At 38.9% G+C, this 16,325-nt stretch overlaps 2 pseudogenes; both read left to right on the top strand.

Annotated features, from left to right (window-relative positions):
- The first annotated feature begins 1,280 nt into the window (after positions 1 to 1,280).
- LOC144374871 (Krueppel-like factor 4 pseudogene) lies at positions 1,281 to 2,798 on the top strand (annotated as a pseudogene).
- Positions 2,799 to 3,223: 425 nt separating this feature from the next.
- LOC144374878 (huntingtin-interacting protein K pseudogene) lies at positions 3,224 to 7,005 on the top strand (annotated as a pseudogene).
- The last annotated feature ends 9,320 nt before the right edge of the window (positions 7,006 to 16,325 follow it).

The following is a 16,325-nucleotide window of genomic DNA, read 5'->3' as shown; positions in this document are numbered from 1 at the left end:
CTAATCCCCTCAGAACAAATGCTGAATGTCTTATTTGATATAAAGAGGCTGATTAATATTGAGGTAGGGAAGGGGAGCATGGGAGAAATAAGTAAACTCTAGATAAGGCAGAGGGGTGGGAGGGGAAGTGAGGGGGCATGGGGATAGAAATTATGGTTGAATATATTGAACATCATTATTCAAAGTATATGTATGAAGACACAAATTAATGTTAATATACTTTGTATACTATCAGAGACATAAAAAATTTGTGCTCTCTATTTGTAATAAACATTATAATGAATTCCACTTTCACATATAAATAAATAATAATAATAATAAAAGAAATTTCAAGATGAGGATGAACAACTTACTGAGACTCTGCCCCATATAACTTTAAGACTGGTGTCTACTTTTAAATAGAAGAGCACCCTTTGTTTCAACTGTAAGAACTACACAGCAACGTGGACCTTATTATTTTCAAAGTTGCACAAAATAAAATATTACCAAATTAATAAGTTGGGCATTAAAATACTCACTAAATGAAGTCATATCATTAAAGTGTATGATAAATTACCTGATACATGACTAAATACACTTAACAAGAAATTGACAGGTAAGATAAATTACATGAAACATGACAAAATACATTTAATAAGAAAAGACAAAAACACCAGAGTTCCCTGGCCAGAGAGAACGAGCGCGGCTGCAGGCGCGCGGGGAACAGAGGCGGTGGCGGGCGGCGGCGGCACAGGGGAGCCGCCGAGTGCCCCTTCCCGCCCCTCTGGCTCCCCACCCACCCGCCGGTGGCCCGCGCCCCTGGCCGCGCGGTCGGCGCAACCCCCAGGACTCCGCGTCCTGCGCCGCCGCCCAGCTCGCAGATCCGCGCCACCGCGGCCTTTCTCACCTGGCGGCGCCGCCCATCAACCGCTCCGGCCACACACAGCCCCTGCGCCCACGACGACAGCCGCAGCGACCTTGACAGCGGTGGGGGACGCTGCTGTGCCGAAGAGAACTCAGCCTGGCCACCGGACCTACTTACTCGCCTTGCTGATTGTCTATTTTTATAAGAGTTTAGGACTTTTCTAAAACTTTTCTACACAAAGAAACTTTTTTAAAAAAGACGTCTTCAATATATATTTAATCCAAAGAAGAAGAATCTTGGGCAATTGGATTCTTTCCTTTTTGGTTTTTGGCTCCGTTTCTAAGGTTGTTTTTTTTTTTACCCCCCCCCCTCTTGACTTTGGGGTTCGGATACCCAGCTGCTTCAGGCATCCGAGGAACTTCTGGGCCCCACATTAATGAGGCAGCCACCTGGCGAGACTGACATGGCTGTCAGCGACGCGCAGCTCTCATCCTTCTCCACGTTCGCTTCAGGCCCGGTGGGAAGGGAGAAGACACTGCGTCCAGCAGGTGCCCCGAAAAACCGCTGGCGAGAGGAGCTCTCCCATATGAAGCGACTTCCCCGGGTGCTTCCTGGTCGCCCCTACGACCTGGCTGTGGCGACCGTGGCCCCAGACCTGGAGAGTGGCGGAGCCAGTGCTGCATGCGGTGGTAGCAACCCGGCCCTTCTACCTCGAAGGGAGACGGAGGACTTCAACAATCTCCTGGACCTAGACTTCATTCTCTCCAACTCATTGTCCCACCAGGAGTCGGTGGCCGCCACCGTGTCCTCTTCGGCGTCAGTCTCATCCTCTTCATCCCCATTGAGTAGCGGCCCTGCCAGCGCGCCCTCCACCTGCAGCTTCAGTTATCCGATCCAGGCCGGGGGTGACCCCGGTGTGACGCCAGGCGGCACCAGCGGCGGCCTCCTCTATGGCCGGGAATCAGCGCCGCCTCCCACCGCTCCCTTCAACCTGGCGGACATCAACGTTGTGAGCCCTTCGGGCGGCGGAGCTCCTGCGGCCCGAATTGGACCCCGTGTACATTCCGCCGCAGCAACCGCAGCCGCCACGTGGCGGGCTGATGGGCAAGTTTGTGCTGAAGGCATCGTTGAGTGCCCCTGGCAGCGAGTACGGCAGCCCGTCGGTCATCAGTGTTAGCAAAGGCAGCCCGGACGGCAGCCACCCGGTGGTGGTAGCGCCCTACAGCAGCGGGCCGCCTCGCATGTGCCCCAAGATCAAGCAGGAGGCAGTTTCTTCGTGCACGGTCGGTCGACCCCTAGAGGCCCACTTGGGCGCTGGACCCCCGCTCAGCAATGGGCACCGGCCTAGCGCGCATGACTTCTCCCTGGGGCAGCAGCTCCCCAGCAGGACTACCCCGACCCTGGGTCCTGAAAAACTGCCGAGCAACCGGGACTGTCACTCTGTCTTGCCGCTTCCCCCAGGATTCCATCCCCATCCGGGACCGAACTAACCACCCTTCCTGTCTGACCAGATGTAGCCACAGGTCCCACCACTCCACTACCAAGAGCTCATGCCACCTGGTTCCTGCCTGCCAGAGGAACCCAAGCCAAAGAGGGGAAGAAGGTCTTGGCCCCAGAAAAGGACTGCCACTCACACTTGCGATTATGCCGGTTGCGGCAAAACCTACACAAAGAGTTCTCATCTCAAGGCACACCTGCGAACCCACACAGGTGAGAAACCTTACCACTGTGACTGGGATGGCTGCGGGTGGAAATTTGCCCGCTCTGATGAACTGACCAGGCACTACCACAAACACACCGGGCACCGCCCATTCCAGTGCCAGAAGTGCGACCGGGCCTTTTCCAGGTGGGACCACCTGGCCTTACACATGAAGAGGCACTTTTAAATCCCAAATAGTGGATATGACCCACACTGCCAGAAGAGAATTCAGTATTTTTTTTAACCTTTCACACATTGTCTTCCCACGGGGGGGGGAGGAGCCCAGCTGACAAGTACTACAATCAAGGTCAAGTTCCCCAGGAGTCAGCTTGTGAAGGAAAGGATGATTACTAGAAAGGAGGAATGAAAAAGACAAATCAAAGAACTGACAGGGTCTGTGACTGGATCTTCTATCATTCCAATTCTCAATCCAACTTGAACATGCCTGGACTTACAGAATGCCAAGGGGTGACTGGAAGTTTGGATATCAGGGTATAAATTAGATCCGAGAGTTGGGGGTGGGGGGAGGAAGACCAGAATTCCCTTGAATTGTGTTTCCATGCCATATTAAGCATAAAAATCACCTTGTATTCTCTTTGCCTTCTAAAAGCCATTATTATGTTAGAAGAAGAGGAAGAAATTCAGGTACAGAAAAAATGTGTTTTTTAATGGCCTATGCGATGGTGCTTGGTGAGTCTTGGTTCTAAAGGTACCAAATGAGGAAGCCAAAGTTCTCAAACTGCTGCATACTTTGACAAGGAAAATCTATTTTTGTCTTCCGATCTACATGTATGACCTAAGTCAGGTAAATACGCCTGGTTTACTTCTTTTACATTTTTTATGCAGACAGTTTGTTATGCACTGTGGTTTCAGATATGCAATAATTTGTACAATGGTTTATTCCCAAGTATGCCTTAAGCAGAACAAATGTATTTTTTTTCTATATAGTTCCTTGCCTTAATAAATATGTAATATAAATTTAAGCAAACTTCTATTTTGTATATTTGTAAACTATAAAGTAAAAAAAATGAACATTTTGTGGAGTTTGTATTTTGCATAATCAAGGTGAGAATTAAGTTTTAAATAAACCTATAATATTTTATCTGAACAATGAAAAAAAGAGACAAAAACACCAAGAGAAGAACAGCCAAGTTACTTGAGTAGCCTCTTTATACAGGTGATATATAAGTGCTCACTATTCATAGAAATATCAGCATCTTGATAAATTAGAAAAAGACTAAATCTAATAATACCAAATGCATACAATTAAACAGTATTAATAAAGATGTGGAGTAAGATGTTCTTATAAATTACAGATGAAGTGTAAGTTGCTGTTTTTTTTTAAATTGTGTGCCTATTTAAAAATATGATTCTTCCCCACCAGTAGCATTAAAATATAGAAATGATTGCCCTTGTAAACCATAATAACATATAAAAGTATAGTAGAATGAATTAACACAGTTAATTCATTCAGATTTTATCATTAATTTTCCACAGTTAAAATCTGTATGGTGGAGGAAAAGAGAATGTGCACATTGTAAGAAGATACAAATAATAAAGTGTGAATAAAATGGTTTCTAATGTTGAGACACATTTTGGCCACACTACATTTAGCCTAACCCATAGTACAAAACATCAAATCAGTATTATATAAATGTCATATTTGTATACTACTTCACACAGTGCATATATATTTTAAAAGATAATATGCAAAATTTATGGGAAAATAAAAATTTGGACAAGGACATAAAAGGTCCAATTACACAAATGTGTTTAGATACTACTCATCATTACAAATACAACAATTTTTCCTTAATGTAATATTGAATATTTTTCATCAAAATTTTAGCATGTGGATCTGGGGTTGTTGCTCAGCAGTAGAGTCTTCACCTAGCACATGTAAGACACTGAGTTCAATTATCAGAACCACATAAAAATAAATAAATAAAATAAAGGTATTATGTATAACTACAACAAAGAAAAGACATTAACAAAAAAATTTCAGCATTTTTCTGTGATAAAGGAAAGAGATTAAAGGGAAAAAATACTTTGGAGAAAAATTATGTATGAATTACCCCCAAAATCTCTGCTTCAGGGAAGCAAGTTAACTAGTAGTATCATTAAGTGTCAGTGATGTATATTATAAAACTATAATATAATAATAAAGAACAAGGAATCATAGTATAAACCAAAACCAAAGATTAATTTATATACATTTATTTTTTTATTGGTAAGAGCATTAGAATATTCTAAGCTTATCCATATCCAAAATAACACTAGAAGTAAGGGATAATACAATGCAATCTAAAATTAGATATTTGGGCTGGGGTCACAGTTCCCTGTGAGTTTGCATGCAGAATATCTAAGATACTGGGTTCAAACTCATCACAAAAAGCACATGTTCAGGTGAGATGAAGTTAGAAGTTGTTTTAATCTGCCTTTTCACACTGTGACTAAAGAAATTGACCAGAGAAATTGTAGAGGAATAAATGTTTATTTGCAGGCTTAGGGTTTCAGAGGTCTTATTCTTTGGAAGAATGCTCAATTTCTCAGGGTTCAAAGTGAGGCAGAATATCATGGAAGAAGGGTGTGGAAGAGAGAAGAAACTTACATGGTCATCATGAAGCAGAGACTCTCTTTTGGGGGGAATATACAAATTTACACTCCAAAGCCAAATCCCCAATTTCCACTTCCTCCAGTGACACACTATCACTTCAGTTACCACAGTTAATTCATTCAGGGATTAATTCACTGATGAGGTTAACTCTATGACCAAGTAATTTCTTCTCCTAACCTTTCTGCATTGTCTACATGTGAGCTTTTGGGGGGACACCAACAACTGGATCATAACAGAAATATAGCAGAATATAGGCTTGTAACCATTTCTTTCTCTACTGAAAAATGAAATACACATCTACTCATTTTGTGGGTCTTTCTCTGACAAAGCCACAAATGAATTCAGATACATTGGACAATTGAGATTTAGATACATTGCACAATTGAAAAAATACCTAGAGTGAAATGAGTAGATATAGCATTTGAGTTGTTGAGTGAAGTGCCACATATGTGGAAAAAAAAAATCAGGGATAACCTTAAATAAAAACAGATTGAGATCATATAAGCTGACTTCAAAATTTTCTGTAATTTTCATCTTAATTTATTCATTGGTTAGAGAAGAAGTGATATATAAGTATGAAAATGACAAAGTGGTAGTCTTCTTCTTGGTGCCTTTTCATTTGCATCACAACCTGAAGTCAGGTCAGAAAATTTAAATATCAAAGATGTCAGTTTTTTCCCAAAAAGAGATTTTTCCAGTGGTTCTGATAACTTCTGTTGCTGGAAGAATTGCTTCTCTCTCAACTCAATTATAGGTACCAAAGGGGAAAATGAAGCCAACTACTGATAGAATAAATAACATTTGAGCACTTTCTGAGGCCTGAACTACCTTTCTTCACCCCAAAAATAATTCCAGGCCTACCAATTGTTTTTAGAAGTAATTTCTCCATGTATTGAGCATCTAAAATTAGTGCCTTCTGTTCCAGGGAGTATATCCTAAAAATTTCTATAAGCAATAGAGACTGAACATGTGCAAATATATTCACATATTACAAACAGGTGGATTTGTATTGTTTGTAACTACTTCCAAAAACTAAAATTTTCAGCATTACTGTTAAAACTGTGTTAGAAATCAAAGATTCCTGTTTCATCACAGAAAATATTTACAGCACACTCTTCTTCTAGCCTGGAATATAACACAGTTGCACCAGAAGCTTAATGCATCAGTCAAATAAATATGTTTCTGCACTCTGTGTCGTCTTGTCAGAATGCCTATGATATAAATCTGAAAGATAGGGGCTGGGGTTCTGACTCAGTTATAGAGTACTTGCCTAGAACATGGGAGGCACTGGGTTTAAGCATCAGAACCACTTAAAAATAAAGAAAATAAAAGATATTTGTTTATCTATGACTAGTGAATAAATAAATAAAATATTTATAGTAAAAAATAAAAATCTGGCGACCGAGGGGGACGTGGAACTGGAGTTGGAAACCGAGACCAGCAGCCCCGACCAGCCCCCCCCCCGCCCCCCCCCCCCAGAAGCCACGGAAGCATGACAGTGGTGCGGCGGACCTGGAGCGTGTCACCGACTATGTGGAGGAGAAGGAGATCCAGAGTTCCAATCTGGAGACGGCTATGTCCGTGATCGGAGATAGAAGGTCTCGGGAGCAGAAAGCCAAACAAGAACGGGAGAAGGAACTGGCAAAGGTCACTATCAAGAAAGAAGATCTGGAGTTGATAATGACAGAGATGGAGATTTCTCGAGCAGCAGCAGAGAGGAGCTTGCTGGAACACATGGGAAACGTGGTGGAGGCTCTTATTGCTCTGACCAACTGATATGTACTTTTTCAGGCATATTTACAGGATTAACTTATTGCAATAAAGACTTTTTTTGCAATAAATAAATAAATAATAAAAAATAAAAATCTGAAAGATAGTAGGTACCCCAGAACATATATGCATGGATATAAAGACTCAGTTGTGAAAATGCTGGTGGGAATATACATTGAATAAAGCTATTTTTGAAAATGATATTAAGGTTCTTCAGTAAGTTGAAATAAAAATGTCACATGATTCAGTAGCAGTAATTCTGGGTATGTATCTAAAAAAAATTGGAGTAACTACATCATAGAAAACAGTACAATTATATTTTCATTGTAGTATTTTTCACATAATCTGGTAAAAGAACTGAAGTATCTTTAAGGTAAATGATAGGTTGGGCATGGTGCAACCTACCTGTATTCCCAGCAGCTTGGAAGGGTGAAGCAGGGGAATCATGAATTTAGAACCAGTCTCAGCAAGTTATCAGTGAGGCACTAAGCAATTCAATGAGATATTGTCTCTAAATAAAATATAAAAAAGGAGCTGGTGATGTATCTCAGTGGTTAACTAGCTCTGATTTCAACATACAGTACAATAAATAAATAAATAAATAAATAAATAAATAAGCCCAACACATTGACCCTATGTTTTATTTTCCAAGATGCAATTTACTTGCACCCTTTCTGGATTAACTGAACAGAATGTGTCACATTCTTTAATAAACTATTATATGCAGGAGAAATGCAGTTTCAAAATAATGTTTGTAAGAGAAACACAAGTTGCACTGAAGGGGGGACTTTTGTGACTCTGTTAAAGACCAGATTCTGGAAGTCAGGAAAATAAAGATAATTCCTACTAAGCATAAAATCTGCAAGAGTTTATGATTAACAATTCAATTAGAAATTGTGAACATGAGGCTAATTAACCTAAAGTTGTCATGACAGTGGATACTTGAGAGTTTGATATTATCCTGCTGTGATTCCGAAGTCAAGAAGTGTACCTACAGAGGACTCTGTAGAATCTTTTTTTAGATATCTACTAAAACTGGAGAGCAAAAGAGCCATACTTTTCTCTTTACAGAGTGGACACATTTTCTCTCTTCAAAGTGTCACCGTTTTCCTCCTTTATATCATTTCTAAGAAACTCATTGTGTCTGCTTTTTTCTCATGTTAAGTGCTCACAAAGAGAAAGCAAAATCTATAAACTGCCATGCAGTTCTTGGAGAAAAATTAGAAATAATACATCCATGTGAAATATAGCATTAAAAATAGTTGATAAGGCAAAGAGGAAATGCTGGCATTAAAAATGTGAACAGAACTGAGTGCAGTGGTGCACTTCTGTAATCCCAGGGTCTTGGAAGGCTGATGCAGAAGGATCATGAGTTCAATGTCAGCTTCAGCAAGGGAGAAATGCTAAGCAAATCAGTGAAACTGTTTCTTTAAATAAAATACAAAATACTGATGGGGATTTGTCTCAGGGATCCTGTGAGCCAATTATTTGAAGAATGACTTGTTTTCCAGTGACAACAAATTGACCCACTATAGAATGGAGCTCAATATTCAATCACAAGTTCCACAGAAGTTACATGAAAAAATAGCTGGTGTCTTATAGATAGTGTGGTTAATGCATTCCTGCACCCTCTGTCTGATAGGATCACAGAATGGTGGGATGCTGTGACAGGGCTACACCGTCTGGAAACTGAATCCATGGGGAAACTTAAGTGTTTTGTTTATGGTACTCATGATATGGGTAATATGCTATATATCAATCAATAATAAAAGTACATGTTGATGAAATGGCAGGAAAATTCCCAGAATGAGACTAAAGATACAATTAAGACATGCTTGGAGATGTGTTTTGATATCTCTCAGGATAAAAACAATAGTGTTATTCCTCAAGAAATTTATGAAGAAAAGATTACAAATTAAGGTTCTTGAGAAAAACTTAACAACTTACACTAAGTCCCACTTTTTAAAGCGCCACCCTGTACAACATACATTCCCTCCCCCCCAGTAACAGGCCTTCCATTGCCTTACACAGGAATTCATGATGAAAACAGGAAACATATTGTTAATATTAATGGCAAATCAGTTGAGGGGAAGAGCCTGCTCTTTTGTTAAGGATTACAAAGACCGAAGAATTGTTTTATTTTGAACAAGTATCAAAGAAATTCTTTAAGAAAGCACTTAAATAGGTCATATGAAAAAGGAAATTACCTTGGAAATTAAAAATAGAATAATATAAAATTAATATACATTATTTTATAGACACTTCAGGATAGTAGGCTTTTAAGTAATAGGCTTTCACTAATTTAAGTGTGTTTTATTGGGACTTTAGTTTAGAAGTTAAAAAGTTTACCAATAATCTAGGTATACTTTAAAGTTAAAGGTTAATGATATAATCATAGGTATGTTTTAAAGTTAAAAGTTAATAATAGGTCAAGATACATGTAGTTGAGTTGCATAGTCTCACTTAGTGATTGAGGTGTAAATGTAAAAGCCTAATTATGATTGGCAAAGGTTACAAAAAATATTTTAAACAATGGACTTAATATCTTAGGTATTTAATATGTATGTGAAAATATTGTAACTCTTGAAAATTTTGTAAATCAAACAAGTTTTTAGCTTTGAAGCTATCTATTAACTACATAAAAAAAAAATCTGCAAAAAAGGTATAAAAATAAATGCCCCTCTAGGGGTAGCAGATACTTCTGAAGCTGTTTGTAACTTCCCACTGTAGTCCTGTCTCCTCTTCTTTTGCCTAAACCACACATTCTTCAGGACCCCTGGATCTCTGCTAGCTAGGGCTTGACCCTGGCAATAGAGATTTAATTGTTTTTCCTTTAAACTTAATGTTGACTCTGTTAATGGGATATATATATATATATATATATATATATATATATATATATCCCATTTATATATATATATATATATATATATATCCCATTATATATATATATACACATACACACATACACATACACACATACCTGTGATTTGTGCTCATATTCTCATAGTACCACATATCAATGGGAGAAGGAAAGACATCATAATCCTACCATTAGGCTCAAGACAAAGTTGAAAATAAGTGTGTCTTTAATTGCTTATACTCCAGAGTCTGGGATACTGACAGATCTAGAGATCTGGCACCCTCCATCTCTTTTTCATTTTTCATGTTAATACTAGAAACTTTAAATTTTATTTGTTCCTCATTTTTTTAGGAAAGTAGGAACATTGCTGCCTCAGGGAATTACTTATGAGTAGAAATCTCAAGCTATTTTCTCATAAAATCAGAGAACAGACGTATTAAATAAAATTTTTAATTTGTGATATTTCTTTTTTATAATAATGTATACATATGTATTCTCACAATGATTTAACCTTATATACATTGATAAATTAAATGCACTTCTGTCTGGGCTGTTTTTATGTATTGTGAAAAAACACTGTCATGAAATGATTTCATCCTGAGACACATAATTCAATTCACAGTAATTAAAAAAAATAATCCAGGGCTGTGGAGCATTATTGTAATATCGGTTAGTTGAAAATCAAACTCAGGGGCTGGGGATGTGGCTCAAGCGATAGCGTGCTCGCCTGGCATGCGTGCGGCCCGGGTTCGATCCTCAGCACCACATACCAACAAAGATGTTGTGTCTGCCGAGAACTAAAAAATAAATATTAAAAAAAATTCTCTCTTTCTCTCTCTCTCTCTCTCTCTCTCTCTCTCTCTCTCTCTCTCTCTCTCTCTCCTCCTCTCTCACTCTCTCTTAAAAAAAAAAAAAAGAAAATCAAACTCAGGAAAATTATAGACCCTGTCCCAGGAATCTATCTATCTATCTATCTATCTATCTATCTATCTATCTATCTATCTATCTATCTATCTGTCTATGCTTCTATCTCTCCATCAATCTATCTATCTATCTGTAGTCATAGAGCTCTGTAGTGAGTACACATTGATCCCCAGTGTTTGTTTTTTTTTCTTTTTTCTTTTTTTTTTTTTGCTGCTGGGGATTTAACTCAGTGTCACATGGCCACTGAGCCCCACACCAGCCATATTTGTATTTTATTTTGAAAGAGTGTCTCACTGAATTTCTTAGTGCCTAACCATTGCTGAAGCTGGCTTTGAACTCACAATTCTCATTCCTCAGCCTCTCCAGTTGCTGGGATTATGGGCATGCACCACAGCACATGGTTGATCCCCAGTCTTTTATCAACTAAAAATGAGCAGCCAACAACCTGTTTTTCTGACATTATTTGTTTCTAGGTTGGATGCAATTTAGTGTCACTCAAAGACTTGGCCTACTAGGCTCTGTTTGGAGGAAGTGCCTGAGCCCTTTCCAATCTGTCTTTTAGGTGAACACTGTCCAGTCCTCACACAGCCAGTGATGAGGGGGCGGGTTTCCACCATCTTTTTGTTTGTTTGTTTGTTTGTTTCTGAAGCCTGCCAATCTTTGATTTGTTTCTATGCTTCCAAACCTAGGTCAGGAGTTTCAGGGTTCTGCACTACACAGGAGCTGAAAAAAAACTATCAAAGAAAAAATAAGCATACTGGAAGCCAGGAAATGGTAAGGGTGTTTTCCTATTTTGAGACTGGGTAGGAAAGCGATTTGAAGCCAGTGGGACTGGCAATGGTAGGAACTGTCATAGGTGGTCAGGGGCTCCTCAGAGTTTTCTCCAGTGTCTGGTGTCAAGAAGTTCTCTCTGTGGCAACTTAGTTTTCAGTTTGCTCTGACTAATCTGGTGGAGCTTAGATCAGGATTTGAGACCCCTGGCATTCTTTTCCATTATAGTATGGTATTTTCAGGGCCTTCCTGAATTCCTATGTGGGAATCTGTGTGCCACTAGCCTGGCATGACCCCAGATTGTGTTGTGAAGACTGAGATAATCATCACAAGAGGAGCCAAACTCCGTTGACTGTGTTCCTGCATGAGAAAAGCTGTAGTTTTTAAGAACCCCTGCTTTTGCTCCTCCTGAGATTTTTTTTGTAGTAGTGGTTGTTGTTCTTGCTGTTTAATATATGCTTGTTTGTTTGTGAATAAAAATTAATCCCAGAAATATTTATCTACTAATTCACAACCACAGCTCTTTTTATATTTTTATTTAGAGACAAAGTCACATTGGGTTGCTTAGGGCCCCAGTAAGATGTAAGACTGGCTTTGAACTTGTCAATCTCATGCCTCCTCAGCTCTCTAAATCTAGGGTAAGCAGTATAACAGCTGTCTGTTATCCAGAACTCCAATTTAGTTATCCATAGTTCTGAGAATAAACCTCTAAATTTCCAGCTCTCACTTCACATTCTCAAAGCCAGAGTTCCTGCTCACCTTGATTGAAGACAAATAGAATAGATAGTAAAATGATCAGGCTGCGGTATAAAGGAGAGCTTTCAACCACACCTGGAGGCTAGTGGATAGATATGTTAATGAGCACCATTAAGGCCTAATTCAAATGTAAAATACCTTGAGGCTCACTTATGGAAATACTGACAACCAAATTATTTGTCCCAGGGTTGAACCCAGATGGAAGTTACAGAAAGAAGGATGGGATACAGATGTGAACCCACATGGTAGTCAGGATGTTTTTTTCAATGTCTATTTTAAGTAGATTTTGCCCCATGCTCTTCCTAAAACCATACATATACTCCAAAGCTGGCACGGCTAAATGGGTTTTTCTGCTATTATGCCCTCTCCCACATTGTGGAGTTCTATTTTCTCTTGCTTAAATAAATCTTATTTTTTTTTTACTCTTACCTTCCCTGAGTGTCCATAGATTTTATTCTTCAAAATTTGTGAGACAGGATCCCAGAAAAACCTGGTTATAGGGGGAATTAAGTTTCATCTCAAAACTCCAGTTTCAACATGATCGATTATTTTTCACATGTTTAATTTTAAAGGGATACCTTATTTGTAATTTTTATCTCCAAGAACTGGAGTTTTAAAAGATTTTTCTCAACCCCCGAATCTTTCACATAAGACAAAAGAAAGGAAAAATTAGGAAATTAGGTGACATTAAAAATAATGACTCACTTATAAATAAAATAGTATAGTTAATGTGTCCCAATTAAAGATACATGTAAGACCACTTTATTAAAATGACCTGTAGAATCATTCTGAACATTCCAGTAAACATCTTTGTGGTGGAGTGTAGAAAAATAATAATGGGTCTAGATTTGTTGTAAACTACAGGAAAGTTTAATCACAGGGCTAGAGTACACAGTGAATTTGAAGGCCAAAATTCATGTAAAGAACCTGGTACATTTTTAATAACCTGTTGTTACTGATGTTTACCAATGATGATTTCTTGCTTCTCTGAATGCTGAAATATAACACCAGAGAAGCACACCTAGGCAAGTAAAGAGTGGAAAGTGGAAGGCTATATTAAAGTATAGCAGAAAAGACTTCCTCTCAGAGGAAGAAAGGGACCCAAAATGTGGAATCTATGGAAGGGGGCAGCCTTTCCTATTTTCCTAAGGTTTTCTTTTAGTCTTCCCACATTCCTTCGTTTTCCTCTATCCTGCAGTGACAGAATGCAGGTGGTAAGGCCAAAAGGTGAAAGATAGGTGGACTAGGGGTGGAATTTGAGAAGAAAGGGCCTGGGGTGGTTTGCTGGGAGCTACTTCTTTAACTGTTTTTTAGTGTGAGTTCCAGGCCTTGGGGACATTAGCATTTCAATATTATCAGATGTGATTTTGGTTTCCTGGACTCCATTCTCAATAATGGTCTCCATTTTCTTTATCTTACTCAATATTAGATCCAATTTATATAACTACACTAACTACCTATCGTTTAACCTGGCTTCACTGTTTTACATTAATATTAATCAGTAGTTTTAATACTTTTTCAATATCTGTTTGGATTGAATCAATAACCCAGGAATCAGTGAAGCAGAGAATATAGTTTTATCTCTGTTAGACCATGATGCAGGAAAAGACCACTGACTCCAATTAAAATCAAACTAAAGCAAGCTTATTATTTCGACCGGCCAGGCTGCCTTGCCCATCAAAATCGTGGGAGCCAAGGACAGCCGTGAGGCTTCTTTGTGGCCCAGTTTTATAGCCCAAAAAGTTACACAAAGGGGGGGGGGTTACAGATAACAACACTCTGAGGAGCATAACACAAGTTTACATTTTTGCTGGCCCCGGCATTAGAATTTATGGAGATCTTAGAGACTCAGAGAGGGTCGTTATCTGGCCAGGGAAGGCCAAAATTTATGAGGCATCACTAAGGTTTAGGAAAGGGTTGTTATATGGTCAGGTAAAACCAGACATGGTGAGTTCAGGGCATGGGCAGGCATTCCAATCAGCTTTACAACATCAACTAATGGCTAGGCCATACAGACATCCTGATATTTTTACAGAAAACAGAAATGAATCCTTCATAACTTGTAACAAGCTGGCTTCTGATCTAATGAGATAACTAGGCTAGGTATATCATCTCCAACTGTGGTTTCAGGTCTCAAAGTGACAGAGTTAAGATTCTCCATTGAAGAATTTCCTGTGCATTGTGTTCTCATTCCAACCTCCCATATTTGTTCAGTCCTTAGTTTTATAACAAATACCAAAGTCTCTTGGCCTATTTAGAAAATATCAGTTCCTTGGTCTTGCCTTCTAGAGATCAGTTTGAACTATAAGTGTGTAGCCTGTAAGGGGAATAGTAGCTGGAAGAAATCTTCTGATGTTCCTTTCATCTAAAAGGAAGCTATTGGGGCGGGGATCATACCATGAATTCAACTCAGAGTCATTCAACCATTTAGCTACATCAACAATCCTATTTTACATTTTATTTAGAAACAGTTTGTTAGTGACTCATTATTGCTGAGGATGCTTTGAACTCTCCATCCTCCTGCCTCAGACTCCCAAGCCCCTGGTATTAAAAGCATTCTCACCATGCCTGTCTGACTGTTTTTTTTTCTTTTATTAAATAGTGTGAATAAAGCTACAATGAAAATATAACTGTAGTTATTTCTTTGAGAAAAGTTTCCCAATTCATTTAGATACATACCCAGAAATATTATTACTAGATTGTATGACATTTTTTTAACCCAGATTTATTATTATTTTAATTCATTTAGTTACTCGAGTTTAACCCATGGGCACTTTGTCACTGTGCTATAGTCCAACCTGTTCCCCTTTTTTGAGACAGTGTCTCACTCATTTGCTTACGACCTTGCCAAATTGCTCAGTGTGGTCTTGAACTTAAGATTATCCTTTCTAGGGGACACAGAGCCTTCACGAGTGATTGCAGATTTTTTGGGAGGGGCTGGCCTGGTTTCCTAGACAGACACACTTGTGTCTTAGCAGTCCCTTCACTAGTACAAAGCCATTAAATGACAGGGCATGCTTAGAAAATTGTTTTGCATTTTTAGCCATTATTTCCCCAAATAACTTTTTCATTTACACTGTCAATATCCATGTTTAAGTGGAGTTATTTTAACATATAACTGCACTTAACAGGCTGCTAATATAATGCAGCTCAGAGCATCACTGCTGTGCACATGTCCATAATGAAAAAAAAATGTGTATGGTTCCTCATTTTCCATTATATTTTTTATGCAATTACAGAAATTTGATAACAGAATTTACAAAATAGTATTGGTAATCTTGGTCCTAATAAGTAACAAATAGCTAATTAGAATATAGTGCAATCATTTAAAAGAAGTCACTAATATGACTTTATTGACCATTTTCTGCCCAGCACAGTCTTCCTAGAATTTGCATCATCTTGAATCACTGTGCTTTATAATTTCAGAAATCAACAAGATATATCTAGGACATAGAATTTTGCCTTTTGATATAAATTCAACAGGTCTGACTGGTACATAAGGGATGTTTGGAAAGAAAGAAAAAAAAGTCCTTGTGTTGATAGACCCAACCTGATCTTTTCTTAAAATTGGGCGTCTTGCCACAAAACCATGAAAAGATAATTTTGGCATTAGTATAAATTACTGCAAATTCTGAACCTGGTTGGAATGCCTGCCCATGCCCTGAACTCACCCATGTCCAGTTTTCCCTGACCAGATAACAACCCTTTCCTAAACCTTAGTGATGATGCCTCATAAATTCTGGCCTTCCCTGGCTGGATAACGACCCTCTCTGAGTCTCTAAGATCTCCATAAATTCTGATGCCAGGGCCAGCAAAAATGTAAACTTGTGTTATGCTCCTCAGAGTGTTGTTATCTGTAACTCCCCCTTTGTGTAACTTTTTGGGCTATAAAACTGGGCCACAAAGAATCCTTGCCTTGGTCCTTGGCTCCCACGATTTTGATGGGCAAGGCAGCCTGGCCGGTCGAAATAATAAGCTTGCTTTAATTTGATTTTAATTAGAGTAAGTGGTCTTTTCTTGCATCCTGGTCTAATAGTGTACTGAGCAAATAACAAGATCAAAAGTAGAATCCAGAGTTTAT

The sequence above is a fragment of the Ictidomys tridecemlineatus genome, unplaced genomic scaffold (genome assembly GCF_052094955.1).
Source record: "Ictidomys tridecemlineatus isolate mIctTri1 unplaced genomic scaffold, mIctTri1.hap1 Scaffold_92, whole genome shotgun sequence".
NCBI classification, from domain to species: Eukaryota; Metazoa; Chordata; class Mammalia; order Rodentia; family Sciuridae; genus Ictidomys; species Ictidomys tridecemlineatus.
Note: the sequence above shows the minus strand (reverse complement) of the source record. Positions and strands in the feature narration are given on the sequence as shown.